We start from the raw sequence: 17,186 nt of genomic DNA, 5'->3' as shown, positions 1-17,186 counted from the left end.
TATGCTCCCATCTCTCCCACGGGCTGGGATTACTTTGGGAGTCAGTTGAAATGTTGTAGTTATTAAAACTGAGCCATCTTGATTCAGTTAGCAGTTTTATGCAGCAATACAGACCTTTGGTTTTCAGCAACAGTTAAATATTATAAGCTCATAATGGAAAATATGTCCAAAATCATTACTGCTCCTTTCAAGGAGTGAAACATCTTAAGACCTTTGCTCTCTTCGTCTTTTTCATGTAAGACAGTTCATGCATTATGTGGTGCTGTGATGGATCCGGGTATTTAAGAGCTCTTCCATCAACCCATTTATCTTTCTGATCACTCTGTAAACAGCTTTTGCTCAGCTTGATTATACCCACCCATAAAACAGAGCTGATAAATGAACTTGCATAATCTCCTTTCAAACTCTGGAGATAAGGATGCTTTCTCCCTTGTCCTGCTTCTTGCTTTTCATTATAAGAAGTGAGGATTGAAAAGAAGCAAAAGGCTGAAGGTTAACTGGGCACCATTCGATGGCTGCATCTGCGTCACCAACAAAGACGTCAAAAGAAGCCACAGATTTGCATATAATTAGCATATGCTAATTTATATATGCAGGTGCAAAATTGTGAATAATTTGTATACTTCAAAGAGAAAAACAGAACATCCATAGTGGGGGAAGACCATGAGCAGGTGGCCTACATGCCTGTTCATTTTGAACAACCACAGATGGTGCAAAGATGCTTAAAGCAGCAGGGGCTATGGCTGCACTTCCCAAATTGATTGAAATTTCAGCAGACTGGGGGGTGAATCCCCTGAGACCCATGGCTAGCACCCTGTGCCCGATTCTGTGCCTTGGCAAGAAGATGGGCTCTATCCAACCTGTCTCCAATAATTGTCCTACCAGGTGTCAAGCAACACAGCCAAAGACTCTGAAGTTCAATATCCCAATTCAGCACTCAAGGGTTGCATGCTGGTGGAAGTTCTCCTCATACCAGAGGCAAATTCCAACCCTTCTTGAACTCCAAAGGCTTTAAATGCATTGACTCCTGAGTTCCTCATGCTTGCTCACTCTCACAATAGATCAGTTCACATGTAACACTAAAATCATGGATGATTCTCAGTAAGCCGAACTGAAGAGTTAGACTCACATGCTCCTCAACAACTCCTCCTGGTATTTTGCCACCAGGAGAAGACCTTCTGTCAAGTTTAGTTTTACTTAATGTTCTATTCAAAGCAGGAATCCTGGTTTAAAAGCAATGGGTAATTTACTAAAGCAGATGCATAACCCATGATTTGAAACTGACTTATTATGAAACGAGCCAGAGTTTGTTTTAAACCAGGATCCTTGGGTGGAGCATCATGTTAAAGAGTGGTTCTTTAAAGTGAAACTAAACTCAGTGGAAGTCATCCTCAGAGGGTTTAATGTTCCATGTGAACACAGTATGTACCACACTCAGGGCCTACATCTCATCACAGATTTCCCTCAACAAATCTCCCAACATCTTTTACTACTCCTAAAACCAGTAAGGTTAGCAATTTGGATTGCAGCTGCTGCATACTTGAGGAAAGGGAAGTTAACCCTTGCTCCCCCGCACACCAAATTAGATTACTGCAATGAGCTATACATGGGGCTGCCTTTGAAGCCTGTCCAGAAACCACAGCTGGTGCAGAATTCAGGGACCAGACTCCTAACATGGACCAGGTGGTATGAAAATATAAAACATCAATTCTGAATCTGGCTGCGTTGGCTTCCAATAGATTTGCAGGTGTGATTCAAAGGGGTGGTTTTGATCAATAAAGCCTTACATGGCTGGAGACCTCGGTACCTTGTGAAGTGTCTCATATGAAGCTCCCCAGAACCTTAGGCCATTGTCAGAGGTCCTCCTTTGAGTGCCCCCCTTCAGCAGAAGTGCAAAGGTTTGCTATAAATGACAGGGTCTTCTCAGTAATGGATCCTTAGCTATAGCATACTCTCCCCAGGGAGGACTGCTTAGCACTAACAATACGATATTTTCAGTGCCAAACCCAATATTTCCCAAGACATCATTTTATTATTAGCTGTCTCTTCTGTTGCTTGGTAGTTGTTGTTGTTGTTGGTAGTGGTGGTTGTTTGCTGTTTTGATGTTGACCATACTGAAGAACTTAGGGAAGGCAGGGTAATTGCTTGGAATTATTACATTTATTTTATGTTAGCTTTTAAATTTTATTTCTTTGCATTTGTTAGTTCCCATGAGATCTTTCTGGTATATGGCAACTGATAAAGGAAGGAGAAGCGGCAGCAAAATTGCAGCAGCCCACATAACTTCTCCAAATATTGGTACAAATATTCCTGGTGAAGATTTTCAAGGACTAGATTCTTTGAGTTCTTTGGTTTCTTTGAAGTTTGTGGAACTGTTGTGGAATTGTTACTTGGATGGAATCAAATAATCTGTGGCTTTTCATATCAATGACTTTGTATGGTAGCTGTTCTTTAAAAATTGTGTGCCTTAAAGTCCTTCTATATATCATAAACATTTAGCTATTCTAGTGATGTGCCATACAGTGGTACCTCGGTTTAAGAACTTAATTCATTCTGGAGGTCCGTTCTTAACCTGAAACTGTTCTTAACCTGAAGCACCACTTTAGCTAATGGGGCCTCCCACTGCCACCGCGCCACCACTTCACGATTTCTGTTCTCATCCTGAAACAAAGTTCTTAACTCGAGGTACTATTTCTGGGTTAGCAGAGTCTGTAACCTAAAGCATCTGCAACCTGAAGCATCTGTAACCTGAGGTACCACTGTACTCAAATACTTGGAGCAAAATCCTTTGTGTTTACCCAAAGCAAAACCTAAATGTTTTCATTGGGGCTTACACAACCATCCCAAACATGTATGGATACGACTGCAATGTTATATCTGGGTTTTTCCTCCCCACTCTCCACCTTTCATGGTTTGAGTCTTTTTGGAGCAGAGAGAGTACATGAAGGAATTCCTTTGATATTCATGCCCCTCGTGCCCCTGTGTCATATCATGATGTCTTATTTCACACAACCATTCCTGTCCATAAAACAATTTCGCACAGCTACAGTTCTATGTAGGAACATAGCAAAATAAGAAGCTGCCTGTCGCGTTTGCCCGTTCTTTTGAAAATGTCTGTACAGGGGGAGAGAAAGAGTTAATAGGCAGACCAATAGGAAAGCCAGAGGCGGAGCCTACCTGTTTATAAAAGGGCTTAGCCCGAGGTTTGGTTGGTTAGTTGGTTGGTTGGTTGGTTGGTTGGTTGGTTGGTTAAGGCAATTGGGAAAGCAGTTGGTAGACAGATGGAAATAGAGAGACAGTTAGTGCAGTTGGTTCTTGTGTGAGGGGAGGTAGAAGAAATGGAGACAGGATAAAAATAAGACTAAGAAGGTAAAGAGTAACAACGTTTTGAATGCAGTTAAAGTTTATTTGTGTTTGCAATAAACTACACTCTTCTTTGTTAACTTAAGAACCTGACTGAGACTAAGTGATTTACTGGGGAGGACCTGGTTGGTGGCAGTGGATTAGTGGTGTGGAGGTCAATAGTCCGCGAGACGACCGGAGGCTCCGTATGAACGCCACACTGCCAAATACAAAGTTAGCGGGTGGCGCTATGGTCTAAACCACTTAGCCTCTTGGGCTTGCTGATCAGAAGGTCAGCAGTTCGAATCCCTGCAATGGGGTGAGCTCCCGTTGCTGGGTCTCTGCTCCTGCCAACCTAGCAGTTCGAAAGTACACCAGTGCAAGTAGATAAATAGGTACCGCTGTGGCGGGAAGGTAAACAGTGTTTCTGTGCACTCTGGTTTCTGTCATGGACAAGCATACATATGGACCTCTGCTTATAATGAATTTCAACCACTCTCTCCTAAGGCCCAGCAACAGCCATATGCTACAGCTCCACCAAACCCACACATAGCGCTGTGCATGCTATTTGCCATCACCATTTATGGAACTAGCTCATTGTAACCGAGTATAGATAGTGGAAGTTAACCCAGCCTAGGGACGCGAGTGGCGCTGTGGTCTAAACCACTCAGCCTCTTGGGCTTGGCAGAAGGTTGGTGGTTCTTATCCCCATGACAGGATGAGCTCCCGTTGCTCTGTCCCAGCTTCTGCCAACCTAGCAATTCGAAAGCATGCCAGTGTAAGTAGATAAATAGGTACTGCTGCGGCGGAAAGGTAAGTGCCATTTTTGTGCGCTCTGGTTTCCGTCACGGTGTTCCATTGTGCCAGAAGCGGTTTAGTTATGCTGGCCACATACCCCAGAAAGCTGTCTATGGACAAACGCCGGCTCCCTCAGCCTGAAAGCGACATGAGCGCCACAACCCCATAGTCGCCTTTGACTGGACTTAACTGTCCAGGGGTCCTTTACTTTTACCTTCCTAGCCAGTATTTTACATGAGTTTTAAAACTGCTAAGCAGAGAAGGGGGAGAAAAGATGGGTTAGTATAATTCCAAACAAGCAAAATGATAAATAAAAGAGGAGTCACGTGTTTATCTCCCCAAGTGCATGCAGTTAAGATGAGGAAGTTGCAGAGCGGTATTTAAAAGGTGCAGTACTAAGGCTGTCCTTTGATTTTCTGGACGCTTGTTTCTCACACCATCTTTATACACCCAAGAGACATTTATTACATATCTTACTGCTATAATTGCCTTTTAGGAATTTTGCAGCGTACCCTCTGGCAAGTGATAAAAACTTTTAAGTGACACCTAAAGAACTGTTAAGCTACTATGCCCCATGGAGGCATCTGGAAGTGATTTCTTTCTCTTTGCATGGATACTTGGGAGAGAATGTACATTTATTGCTATTTCCTTCCCACCCCACCTCCCCTCTAAGTTATTAATAAAATGAGGTGAAAGGTAGCCCCTCTAAAAACTGTAAAAATAAATAAATGCACAATTCATTGCATGCTATATTTACTATTTGGTGGAATCAAGAGAAATAATGACCACTAACCAATGGTTGACATTCATAATTATTGTTTCGTCTGCTGTAAAGTAAAAAATCTGATACATTAAAAAAGTGGTTAGCTTTTCAATGACCCCTGAACATTGGGCCATTCTGGGGGTTCCCTCCCTTGGGTCCCCTCCCTCCAAGTTTGCACTTCTGCAAGCTTTGGGGTTGCCCCAAACCTGCTGTTAGGGATGCAGGTGGTGCTGTGGGTTAAACCACAGAGCCTAGGACTTGCCAATGAGAAGGTCGGCGGTTCAAATCCCCGTGACGGGGTGAGCTCCTGTTGCTCGGTCCCTGCTCCTGCCAACCTAGCAGATCAAAAGCACGTCAAAGTGCAAGTAGATACATAGGTACCGGACCGGCAGCAAGGTAAATGGCGTTTCCGTGCGCTGCTCTGGTTAGCCAGAAGCAGCTTAGTCATGCTGGCCGCATGCCGGCTCCCTCAGCCAATAAAGCAATATGAGCACCGCAACCTCAGAGTCCATCATGACTGGATCTAATGGTCAGGGGTCCCTTTACCTTTACCTTAATCCTGCTGTTACCTTCCTCTTGTTCATGGATGGTTCTGTTTTCACTACATAAGGATCCATCCTTGGACAATGACTTTCCTGTTAAGTACGTAGCCTGTTTATTGTCTTGCAAAGAGTAGCACAAGATTCTAAGGGGATCAAAGCCAATTGAACAAGCCTAGATATATCTATGCAGCAGAATGATGTGGGGGAGTGTAATGGCAGACCTTTGTGGGAGAATGGACTGTATCTATTTTTAAAGTGTTGTATTGTATTTTGAAGGTGGGGTGAAAACTTGAATAATTTAATGCATGGTATCAATCAAACCAAGCCTACAAAAGTAATTGCTTCCAGAAAATGTACTGCCTGCAATTTATTCAGGAGGAAAGGTGTTTTACAGCTCCAGTTAGTGTGGTCGATGTTGATAAAATCTACATCCATTTGCTCTGAAAACAGTGAAAAATTTAAACTATGGGTTTTTTAAAAGCACCTAGATACTTTGTGGATCACATCAAAACTTTTTGGGATTCCCTTGAGATTTTTCAGATGTTGAAGCTGCAACTCCTGAATTTGGTTTCGAATTCTTTTGCTGCCGGTGATGTTTCGTTGTTAGTACTGTACCACTTTTATCTATATATATAGTGGGAGGAATCCAACACTGCACTCTTCTAATAGTTCCACCACTCTTCTCCCCATGTGCTGTTTTAAGGGGGTGCATAAGGCAGAGGACGGGGGGAAACCCTCTTGTGTGAGCAGAAGTCCTTGTGCAGGGCTTCTGCTGTCAAGACCTATGCACAAAATTCCCTGGACTAATTTTGTGGCTCGTAAAAATGTAATGCAGCTCCTGCTCACAATTCTAATTGTTGCTTTGATTAAGTCTAAGGTGATCAAATGAGACATAGTGACATCTGATCTGTATGCTTAAACCTGGATCGTCCCCAATCATGAAGTCTAGAGGATGAGTTCTGGTTTCTTGGAGTGCTACAGGTAACATTTTCATTATTGTATGGATGTTAGTTTGCAGCGAGGCGGTTGTTACTTAGTTTTGCTTATTGAGTCTTCTTTATGGGAAGAGCTCATAGCTGTCAACTTACAGATTTGAAAATAAGGGACCAGCAGCCTTGAAAATAAGGGACCAGCAGCCAAAATAAGGGACCTGCAGCCTCACCTGTTCCAGGCACTCTAGTCTTCCTGTCCTCCTGCAGTCTGGTCAAACTCAGGCTGGGTAGCTTCGAGAACACTGTCCAACCAACTTTGTAACCAGAGGTTCAACTGAATAGAATCTGAATCACATGCACCACAAGGCCTATGCAGTCTCAACTTAAGATGGCTCCCCGGCCTGGCTTTGCACTGCAAAGTTTGCAGCAGCACGTGCAACAAAATGGCGTCCAGCATTCAAAAAAACCCTCAGCTTGCATTAACTAGCCACACACAAGGCATGCATGCTCCACTCCCCAGTCGTTCTTAGACTTCTTATTAGGTGAGCAACACAGCGAAGCAACACAGTTGGAGCCTCCCTCCTCCCTGGCCGGCAGGGAGGGAGGAAGAGGAGCTGCTTCCTTTGAAATTTAACGGACATCATTTAAGGGACATTTAAGGGACATCCATCAATAAGGGACAGCAGCGGGACATGGCGCTGGAATAAGGGACTGTCCCTTCAAATAAGGGACACTTGGCAGCTATGGAAGAGCTATAGTCTTCTTGGCTGCCTTTCTGGGGAGCTTTCTCATTTCCAAATGTTGAGTGATGCCTGCTGACTCTTCACTGCCTCCCAGCTTACTAGAGTCTGTCTCGCCAGTGCTCTAGTTATCTCTCACTCGAACTACTGCAATGCACTCTATGTGGGGCTACCTTTGAAGGTGACCCAGAAACTACAACTAATCCAGAATGCGGCAGCTAGACTGGTAACTGGGAGCGGCCGCCCAGACCACATAACACCTGTCTTGAAAGACCTACACTGGCTCCCAGTACGTTTCCAAGCACAATTCAAAGTGTTGGTGCTGACCTTTAAAGCCCTAAACGGCCTCAGTCCCGTATACGTGAAGGAGCATCTCCACCCCCATCATTCTGCCCAGACACTGAGGTCCACCACCGAGGGCATTCTGGTGGTACCCTCACTGCGAGAAGCCAAGTTACAGGGAACCAGGCAGAGGGCCTTCTCGGTAGTGGCACCTGCCCTGTGGAATGCCCTCCCACCAGATGTAAAACTACCAGACTTTTAGAAGACATCTGAAGGCAGCCCTGTTTAGGGAAGCTTTTAATGTTTAATAGATTACTGTATTTTAATATTCTGTTGAAAGCCTCCCATAGTGGCTGGGGAAACCTAGCCAGAAGGGTGGGGTATAAATAAATAAATAAATAAATAAATAAATAAATAAATAAATATCATCATCATCATCGTCATCATCATCATTATCATTATTATATTAGAGAAATGACTGGCAGCAGACAGAGGTGGACATAATGCAGAAAGATGCTTTTGTTGGCAGCCAGCAGATGTTAGAGGTCAGTCATCTCATCCTCTGGAAAGCCTTGATGGATTGTGTGGCCTTACCTGCCTGCCAGATGAGATGTGACACTTGCGTTTCAGAGGATGGGAAGGTTAGCTAGGAGGTTAATTGCCCCCTGTTTGTTCCAGGATGCAAAGAGTGACTTCCTTATAAAAAGTGGTTGGCAATAAATTAGAGTGACTCTGGGTGGAGGGGACAACATCAGCAAAAGGAGACATGGGTTAGTCAAGCAGGCAGGATCACCATGAGGTCACAATTATCAGTCACTCTCCCCTTCAGGCAGCCATCATCAGCATATGTCACAATGGCTGCTTGCTCTCCTTTATCCTGGCAACATCAGAGTGGGGTCACAATAGCTGGTCTCCCTCCTTCAAGTGGGCAGCATTAGCATGATGAGGTCACAATGGCCAATCTCCTTCCTTCAGGCTGGCAGCAGCAGCATGAGGTCACAAAGACTGGTCTCTTTCCTTCAGGTGATGACCATTGGCATGAAGCTTTTCTTCTTTTTTTGTCCATCCCCACCCCTCACAAGTGTTGCTCATTGTGTGGGAATGGGAGATAGGGCTTTCTAAGTAATGGTGTCCCAGTTATGGAATTCCCTTCCCATCACAGCCCAGGAAGATACCAGACCCTCCAAGTGTCCCTACTTTCCAGAGACAGTCCCAGATTTAGAGAAGCCATCCCGGTTTCTGATTTGATCCTGGAATATCCCGCTTTCGCTTAGGATGTCCCTGTTTTCATCGGAGAAATGTTGGAGGGTATGGAGTTATGCAACCACCAAGCCAAGGAGGTAAGCAACTAAAGAACCTTTAGAAGAGCTCTGAAGGCAGCCCTGTATAGGGAAGTTTTTAAAAATGTTTTATTGTGTTTTTATATATGTTGGAAGCCACCCAGAGTGGCTGAGGCAACCACGTCAGATGGGTGGGGTAGAAATGATAAAATTATTATTACTATTATCATGGAATAGGACGTCCTTATCTTCATCAGAGAAATGTTGGAGGGTATATTATACCTCACTGATGAGCTTTCATTGTCTCCTCAAACAATTTCTATTCTCCTTAGCCTTATGGACACACAACATTGGTTAGCCAATGGGAAAGGAAATTGAGAAACTGGGTTATGCCCATGTCAGATATGATGGGAAGTACCATTGTTGTCCAACATTTTTACTTTTTCCCCTGTTTTTACCATGCTTTTCATGGGAATTTTCCAAGGCAGCTTTTAAGAGCAGTAAAAACAAAAGCAGAGAAATATTAAAAGGCACATTGGGGAATACATCAGCAGAAAAGTATTACTACAGTATCCAGGAGTCAGCACAGACAGAAGCCTCTTGTTCATAGAAAACCTTGCAGTCTGATCTTCACAGCTAATTTTTTCATTAAATATTCAGCGTATATTCCCCAAAAAACTCACAGAGGAAATCACTGAGGAGAATTTGGGGAGCATTTTTTTAAAAAAAATCTTTGAGCAGAGGAAAATGCTGGTTTTAGTCTCACTCTTCCATAGAGGCTTTTGTTGATTGCTAAGCTAGGCCCTTAATCCCTCGATGAGGGCAGAACCCTTTTGAAGGCTCCCACATCAAGGTGCTATTATCAAATATATGCTTCTAATTTAACTTCCCATGCTATATTAAAGTACCCTAAGGCAAGTGTTGGTGTTGGGTTTGTGAGAAAAGCCTAGTGTTGGTGTTTATCTGATGACCTTTTTTTGCAAAGGGCAATGTTGAGGTTATCCAACGCACATACACACACAAAAAGGAGGAAAAAATTGGGGCAGCAAGAGGGGGTGTGCGAAATTGAGACCACATGTAAGCCAGGCTTTCTTGTTCTTTCTTATAACTATTTCTTTCCAGAACAGCCCAAATAATTGACTTTTCCTCAAATACATGAGGTAGTAGTCAAGTACACTACATCACATGTTGAAAGCGTATTTCAAGCGCACCACTCCCCACCAAGAATTGTGGGAATTTACTCCTCACAAAGCTACAATTCCCAGCACCCTTAGTGAATTACAGTTTCTGGAATTCTTTGGGGGGAAGTTATGTGATTAAACGTATGTTGTACATAGAGTCTGAATCTCTGGTGATCAAAGTGTATTTCACATAGTTAACTGAATACCTAAGATGTAACAGATTTTGGTATGAGTGTATATTTTACCAGAACAAAGTAATTGATGTACCAATGTTATGTGGGATGTGAAGGGTGTAATAACAGGTTAGTAAATGTTTATTTGCATTAGTTATGTAATGCTGATTGATCCGGAGACTAACTAGGTTAAGTTATCCCTCCTGAGTCAATTTTCTTAAGGGGGGAGGTATGTGGCGTTTGCCTCCTAGGTGGGTCATAAGGAAAGGGTTAAATGAGTGTGATGTGATTGGCCAGTGGGAACTCTAGGGGAGGAGTTAGAGTTAGGGTTGGAGTTGTGTGGAAGTCAGTTGGGAGTTGGGAGTTGGAAAAGGAAGAGGGAGGATAAGTCTGTGGGTTGGTCGAGTTGTGTTGTGAGAGAGTGAGAGGAACTGCTAGGTGGAGTCAGGTAGTTGGGATAATCCGTTTGAAGTTGTTAGGTACGTATAGGACAGTAACGAAACTAAGATTAAGAAACTGCCAAGAAAAATTAACTGAAACCATAAGCTTGTTCATGCCTTTAAAATAAACTTGATTATTTGTTAATGTTTTTTTTAAAAAAGTGCATTTCACATTGAAGCCTGTCCTGCAAGGGAAGGATCCTGCCTTTGGGGGGCCATGAAGGATTCTTCTCACCATTCAAATACCAGCTCCATGCAGGAGACTTTGTGGATATTTAAGTTATAATTAGAAAAATCTTAATAATTATTCATAAAGGAAACAGTTTATAAGAAGTAAATTAGGAAGCCAGATCTAGGATCAAGGAAGTCTTTTATTTCATTGTTTGTATTGTTGTATGTTATGCTCACTGTATGTTATGTTCACGTTTAATGAGGGTGGATTGTGTATTGGGGGGTGGGGGGTTTATGTTATGTTTTAAATAAAATTCCAATAAAAAAATTAATTAAAAAATCAAATACCAGCTCCATAGGAGTTATTTTCCTCAGCATAGCAGTAGGGAAGAAGTTAAATGCTGCAACTTTCCCTGGATACTACAGGCCTTGGTGATAGGGCATCATTATCAGAGATAATTAGATGGAAAAATATGATTGGCAGTTAAGACAGCCAGCGGTTATATGTAACTAAGTTATACTCAGAGGAGTCTCACTGAAATCAATAAATCTAATTTCATCATGTCTATGGATTTTCTCAGAGTGGGACTAAATCTAGCTATAGCCCCATATAGAGGACAGGTTTACATTTGAAGGAATCCTCTATTTGAAGAGATGCCCAAAGTCCTATTTTAAATATATAGAGCCATATGGAAGGAGAGCAGGAGTCTTGAAGCCATCAACATTTATTTATTTGCTGTATATTTTCCTCCACTTTTCAGGCCATCATAATCTCCCAAAGCAGCTCACCTCAATTTAAGGTGAGGGAAATGCTGTGTTAGCAGACCTACATAAACACACAAGGGGAGTGGATGGAAAAGGTAGAGGGTGCAGATGAGTTCTTTAAGGGATGATTTATAAGTAGGGATGGAGGAGGGATTCAATTCAATTCAAAAGTACATCTGCCTAATTCACACAAATCAAAACACATCCGTCAAAATTCACACTTCTCTGAATTTTTGCGGTGTTGTTCTCCAGCCAAGCAATGTGTACAAAATGCAAATACTAGGGTAAATGTGTATGAGAATGCATATGTTAGTTAAAATAAAGTGCGACGATGCATTCTATTAGTGGGAATTGCTTTGCAAAAATGTGTATATTAGGCAAAATTGCAATAATGTATACCTTAGGAAAAAATTGCACCAAAAGACAAATGAATTTTCATGAGGACTTCAAAGCACAATTCACAAGTTGACGTGAAAATGTTGAGAACTGAATTAAGATTGGGAAAATGAAAAACTGAAAGAAACCAAAACTGAAAGCTGGCATTTATATCCATTTGCGGCCGATGTGATCTTCCCTTGCAGGAATCATTTTGCACACATGAAACAGAAACTGTTTAGTTCCTACCAGACAAGCAATAGTTTTTCAACCATATTTTACCAGGCTTTAAAACTGACATCTCACCCTTTCTTTGTAAAATATCCCCTGGAGGACGTTGGTGCTAACATGTCAGTTATATACTGACAGTCACACAGACTGTTACCAGATAATTACAGCTATGGAAATGTTAGTCAGATTTGGACCTCACAGAGACTAGTGCTGTAATTCTGCATATATGTACTTGGGAGAAAGCAACTCCACTAAATCCAGTGGGACAGTTTTTATAGCTTGATGCTCTGCGTGATTATTACCTGGAAGTAAGTCCCACTGAACAGGGGTAAGATCAAAGCAAAAAATCAGCTTTCAGCCTCAACCTGGATATTGCCCTTTGCAAATCTCATTGAAATTGTGCTCTCATTGAAATTGTGGCTTTGTGCCATTCTTGTGTATTTCAATAGCACTTCTCAGGAGAACCTCCTAGTGTTTTGTGCTTTAAACAGTAATGCTTATGCCACTTAACAATGGCCGTTCTCTGGGGTGCGCTAAGCATCACTCCCTCTAATAGCGAGAAGTTTGTGCCAACAGGCCTGGAACCAAAGCAGAGTCCCAGAGGAAAAAAGAGGGAGATCTCAGCATCTTGAGTAGAACTCCAAGAGAAGAAGAAGAAGAAGAAGAAGAAGAAGAAGAAGAAGAAGAAGAAGAGGAGGAGGAGGAGGAGGAGGAGGAGGAGGAGGAGGAGGAGGAGGACAAGGAGGAGGAGGAGGAGGAGGAGGAAACCCAAGTATGACTAAAGAGCCATAAAGCTTATTCCAATGCTGCTCAGTAGTCACAGAATGTTGAATGTCAGCTAGAAAAGAAAAACTGAAAACTTTAATGGGATGAATTAGCTGGCTGGCTGAAATACTGAATTAAACTAAAGGTGCAGTGATCTTGTTGCAATTCTTACACTGTTGTCTTCCCCCCTGAAATGAGCAAGTTCTGCCTGCTTAATTTTTACCCATCCTATTTTAGACACATCCATCCAACTGGGCTCTACAGTGTGTCTTTAAACAGGCCCACCCATTATTTTATAGCAAGGTTATGCCTGGCAGAATATGCTTCTCTTTATGTACCAACAGTTACAGACATATCCCTGCCAGGCTATGAATCTTTTATGAATAGTTATTTTATTTCGGACAGAGCGATGGAGAAATTTCTGAAACAACAGTGGGATATTAGCTCCACCCAAGGCATGATGGAGAACAGCAGGCATAGGCAAACTTGGCCCTCCAGATGTTTTGGGACATCCCTAGCTAACAGGACCAGTGGTCAGGGATGTAGAATTGTAGTCTCAAAACATCTGAAGGACTGAGTTTGCCTATGCCTGGAGAACAGCAACAACCGGGAAAAGATAGACATAACATTTTAGAAAGACAGGAAGAAACATCACGGACACAATAATTGCCACACACAGGAAGAACAAGGATATAGTTTGAGTGCCTCACCTGTAGTTCTTTGGGGAACCTGCATTTTGTAAAGGGTGCTGGGAATCATAGCTCTGCGAGGAGCACAGTTCTGAGAATTCTTTGGGATGTGTATTAAAGTGGTATAAGAGTGCTTTAAATGTATTGTGTGGATGTGACTTCAGGTAATGACGGTTTCACCCTCTCAAGAACACAGTGAGTGAGCTAGACTTAAGAAGCATGGTGCTGGGATGAAATCATTAATTTCACCAAGTTCTTGGTGGGCTTTGAAGTAGACCCTTTATTGTAACTGACCCTCCTCTCTTGAACGTGTTAGTCAGTCCCAAAGGCAATTTAACGGCTCAAAAACATCAGCTGATGAACCTTCAGCCAACCTAACACCCGTCATTTAAAATCAGCTCTGCATCTGAAAGTGCAAAAATTCAGAAGAATTGGTTATTTATTCATTTGCTCCATTTTTATATTTACCTCCCATCTTTCCTCTCAAAGGATGAAAAGATTCTTGGAGCCAAGATGGAAGAAGATGTGAAGAGACATTTCCTGCACCCTAGCCCTAGGGAGAAAATAAGCAGATAAATATTGTATTTTTCAAAGACCAGTGTCATTTGCTCTGAGTGACAAGAATGCAAACACGATTTCAACTGAGAAGTCAGTTGTCTTGAGGCTACTTGAAGGGAGAATTATCAGTCAGAAATCATCTGTCCTAGACTCCATGTTAGTTGACAGAATGTTCCTCTTTCTACGAACATCTGCTTCTACCAACATCTGAAAGCTTTATGGCAAGACACTCTCCTGTATAACTTAGCAAGATGAATGGCAGTTATGTATATTTTGCTTTTGACAGGACAGTTGTTCAGAGAAGGCTCTGAAGGAGTCAGATGAGCCAGCCACAGGTGCCATACAGCAGTGAGTAATTTCAGGAGCCTTCCCCATTTTGTTACAGCACAGTGAAGAATTGCACCTCCAAAGAAGTTCAAGCACAATCCTTAAGGGCGTGTGGCTATCTAAACAAAACAAAAAAATTCCTTCCAGTAGCACCTTAGAGACCAACTGGAAGGAATTTTTTTATTTTGTTTCGACTATGGCAAACCAACATGGCTACCTACCTGTAACTAGAAGTGTGGTTATCTGATGACTATGTTCACATTTTTGTTTCCATGAAGCACATGCAACCTTGGCTGAAGAGGATATATGTTTCATACAATGGATGGTAACATACCATGAAGACAGCTCCTTAAATGAGCTCATGAGAAGTCAGGCTCCACATTGACTAACACTGTGACATTCTTTATCAAGTAAAATTATCATACCAACCAATGGCATAGATGTTCTGGTCAACATGTGAGTGGAAGTCGGCTTGTAGTCAAATCATGTTTTGAGAGAAAAATAATAATGATTTCAGGTGTGTGATGTTTGGGGGATCATCCCGTACAAATTGTTCCCTGGATTATAACATTTCACCAGATACTACTACCAAACAGACTTTTTGAGAAATAATAGGGTTCACCTTTAGAAGATGACATCCTCCTTTTTAGGGAGAGAGAGGGACACAGCTCCCACCCTAGGACCACTGCCAGTTGGGGACCCTCTTATCTGTTGTGATGGACCAGGAAGGAGAGCTAATTCCTCTTCTTCTGACCCTCCGAAGGTCCTTTCCCTCATAATTCAAAAAGCTGCAAAGCAAGGGTTGAGAGATCCACAGAAGTGTACAAACCAAAAAGCTGGTCTCACCTGAACAAGATCAAATAGATGGGAGGCTTCTGGCTCATCAGGTATGTTTCTTATTCAGCAGAAAATGCCGCTGAGGATATGTGATTCAGCATAGTGTTAGATAATCCATGGTAGAGATGAAGGTGGCGCTGTGGTCTAAACCACTGAGCCTCTTGGGCTTGCCGATCAGAAGGTCAACAGTTCGAATCCCCGTGATGGAGTGAGCTCCCGTTGCTCTGTCCAAGTTCCTGCCAACCAAGCAGTTTAAAAGCACACCAGTGCAAGTCGCTAAATTGGTACCACTGTGGTGGGAAGGTAAACGGCGTTTCTGTGCACTCTGGTTTCCATCACGGTGTTTCGTTGCGCCAGAAGCGGTTTAGTCATGCTGGCCACATGACCCAGAAAGCTGTCTGTGGACAAACGTTAGCTGTTTTGGCCTGAAAGCGAGATGAGTGCTGCAACCCCATAGTCGCCTTTGACTGGACTTCACCATCCAGGGGACCATTACATTTTTACCTTAGATAAGCCATTTAGAGTTTTCCTATTTTGATTATCCTTATTAAGATGAAGCACTGTTAAACTTCATGCCCTGACTTCATTCCAGGGACAGGGACTGAATTTTGATTACATATAAAGGAAGGAAGTAGCAAGACTGAATGGTAAAGGGCTTTCCAAATTTATCCCAGGCAGTCAATGTTGACACAGTAAGAGGATTACCACATAAGATTGCTACCATTGATTTTACACGTCTAATACTTCTAGACCAAATATCCAAGGAGGAACAAACAGGTAACAAACAGGTACTATGTGGCTACTGCTTCTCTGCCTCGATCCATTGGGAGATAGCTTTTTCCAAACATAATTAATACTTGATGATATTGGGAATATTTAGGACAATTCAGTATACGTTTTCATGGACTTATGCCCCCTCTTTTTTAAAAGGTCGTTTTGGGGAACTGTGATAGCTTTGAAGACTCTATTGCTTCCATTGAAGAATCTCATGCCTGATTTAATTTAATTACTCCTGGTTCCTTGGCCATTGTATTATATCGATGTGTGAGAGGAGAGAAAATATCAAAACACAGTCTAAAGCTCAAGACGAAGGAGGCATATGTCAAGACAAGCTCCTGCCAGAAACAGTACAAAGAATGATTGTATACCAACATTTTTCCCAAGTAGTTCAAAGACAAAATGTACAATTAGATGGGCTACACATGTCCCCAAAAAGTTAATTAAAAGAACAGCTCACTGGTGTTATGGATTAGCAGAATGTTTGTGTTCAGAGCTACAAAACATTTTTGGTATGGTGGTTGTTGCTGTCATGGGTGTTGAAGTCATTATTATTATTATTATTATTATTATTATTATTATTATTATTATCACTATTATCATTATTATCATTATTAACAGTATCAAATTGCCTGGCTTCATATGGTAAATAAATGTTCATGAAATATAGAACGAACACACCTTTGAGTCTTTATTTCCCCCCATTTCTCATAGCTTGCATGTTTTATTTGATTTTAAACAGTTTTGTGAAATGGCCATTAAATAAAAGCTGATTTGGCAGGGTTGCCTCTTAAGAAAGTCTGTGACAAAGATCTATCACTGCACAAGTTGGTGGAAGAAGGGAGAGCCTGCCTGACCTGGCAATATCTTCCCAAGAGTGTGATAGTGTCACTGCAACCTATTGGACTGAACGAAGGGGGCATCACAATTCCATTTTTAGCATGGGAAGAATTATTCATATATTTCAGATTCTTCTAATATTAAGGGGTGTGATATAAAAAATTACGATGCAATTAAATTCATGTTAAGAGGCCAACAAGCCTCCCAACTGAGCAAACAAAATCTAGCAGTAGCTGCAATTTCTAAACTAATGACTTCAGAATAAATATACATTAATAGCACAATCTGATACACACTTGCCTAGGAATAAGCCCCAAAGGGTCTACCTCTAAAAAGGGATTACCTCCAGCAAAATAATGTGTACCTAACATAGCTGTC

General features: G+C 42.0%; 1 long non-coding RNA gene across 1 annotated transcript; it reads left to right on the top strand.

Annotated features, from left to right (window-relative positions):
- The first annotated feature begins 3,034 nt into the window (after nt 1–3,034).
- LOC128411614 (uncharacterized) lies at nt 3,035–8,754 on the top strand. Its single transcript, XR_008329842.1, has 3 exons — nt 3,035–3,369; nt 6,317–6,426; nt 8,674–8,754. It is a non-coding gene; the product is annotated as an uncharacterized LOC128411614 (long non-coding RNA).
- The last annotated feature ends 8,432 nt before the right edge of the window (nt 8,755–17,186 follow it).

This window comes from Podarcis raffonei, chromosome 3 (genome assembly GCF_027172205.1).
Source record: "Podarcis raffonei isolate rPodRaf1 chromosome 3, rPodRaf1.pri, whole genome shotgun sequence".
NCBI classification, from domain to species: Eukaryota; Metazoa; Chordata; class Lepidosauria; order Squamata; family Lacertidae; genus Podarcis; species Podarcis raffonei.
The sequence above is the reverse complement of the archived record's forward strand: the minus strand, read 5'-3'. Positions and strand labels throughout refer to the sequence as shown.